The following is a 1,651-nucleotide window of genomic DNA, read 5'->3' on the forward strand; positions in this document are numbered from 1 at the left end:
AGGACATTAAGATTTTGAAAACAAATATATTGGTTAAAAATACTCTCAAAGTTACAAACAAATTGCAAGTTCATTACAAGGATTTTTTTTTTCCTTTTTTCCTGAATAAGTTGCCAATCTAATGCTTATCATCTTCTAATATTTTGGTGTGCATTTCCTTCAAACAAGGATGTTCTACAACAAAACCACAATACAACCATCAAAAGCAGGAAATTGAAATGGATTCATCACTAGTATCTAACCCTCAGTTCCACCAATTGTCCTGCCTAAGTTTCCCATAGCAACAGGAGCTAGTTCAGTATCGTGCCTGGCATTCAGGCACTATGTTTCTTTAGTCTCCACTCTGCAACAGTTCTTAGCCCTTCCTTGGCTTTCCTGCCATTGACAGACTTGAAGATGACCAGTTAATTATTTTGTGTAACATCCTTCAATTTGGGATTATCTGATGTTTGCTCATGATCAGATTCAGGTTTCGTATCTTTGGCAGGAATATCACAGAAGTGCTGCTGTGATCTTATTGCATTCATTCATGTGACTCATTTCATTTGCCCCATTAATGATGGTGTTCACCTGATTACGATAGTGTCTGCCAGGCTGCTTCGCTGTAGAGTCACTATTTTAACCTTTGAAGTGAGTAAATATTTTGTGGTGACGTACCTTGAAACTAGGCAAACACCTTGCTCCTCATCACATTTTCAGTTTATTATATATTAATTTACATCATATGAACTCATAGTTTCCCATTTTATTCAATGCATTATAATTTATTACTATTACTACTTTTATGGCAAAGTTGCTGTAGCATTTTATTATTGCTACAAAAGACAATCAATCATATTTTCAATGAAATATACTCACTGAATGATGGTTCAACACACGAGGCAAAGAGGGATGTCTTTGGAGAAGGCACTTAAAGTAGAACATTAGCAAATTTTACTGCTTGACTAAACCAAAAATGAGCTAACTCAATCTGGCTGGGGGCCTGTTAGGATTGTTCCTTCTCACTGTGGCCTGACTAAAAACCAGCAGCATTAAGCAAGTGTCACGTTTCCCACGGCCTGTGGGTACCCCAATGAGGTGGTTCTGCTCTCATAAGCTCTTTTATGAGACCAGTTTTCCCCAGTGCCGGTTCAGAAAATCTGCTCAGAGTTGGCAGAAATTGTTCAGAAAGCTTCTTGAAGGCCCTTTGTTTCTTGGTCTGACTTTCAGTTTGTACCAGCTACTTTAAGCAGCTTCAGCTTCCCAAGGTTACTAGCAACTTCTACTTTTCCTAATATATTTGGTTTTCCATTGCATTGGTTGTGATAGTCTGTTAGACTAGTAGCCTCCCAATTAACTGTACCTCCACTTCATCCCTCTTTTTGAATCTGGGCTGGGCTCGTGACTTCTTTAATCAATAGGAGGCACACTCCAGCTGATATGGTTTGGATCTCTGTCCCCACCGAAATCTCACCTTGAATTGTAATAATCCCCACATGTTGTGGGAGGGACTCGGTGGGAGGTAATTGAGTCATGGGGGCAGGTGCTTCTTGTGCTGTTCTCATGACAGTGAATAAGTCTCATGAGATCTGATGGTTTTATAAAGGGGAGTTCCCCTATACAAGCCCTCTTGACTGCAGTCACGTAAGATATGCCTTTCGCCTTCCACCAT

The sequence above is a fragment of the Mandrillus leucophaeus genome, unplaced genomic scaffold (assembly GCF_000951045.1).
Source record: "Mandrillus leucophaeus isolate KB7577 unplaced genomic scaffold, Mleu.le_1.0 Scaffold324, whole genome shotgun sequence".
NCBI classification, from domain to species: domain Eukaryota; kingdom Metazoa; phylum Chordata; class Mammalia; order Primates; family Cercopithecidae; genus Mandrillus; species Mandrillus leucophaeus.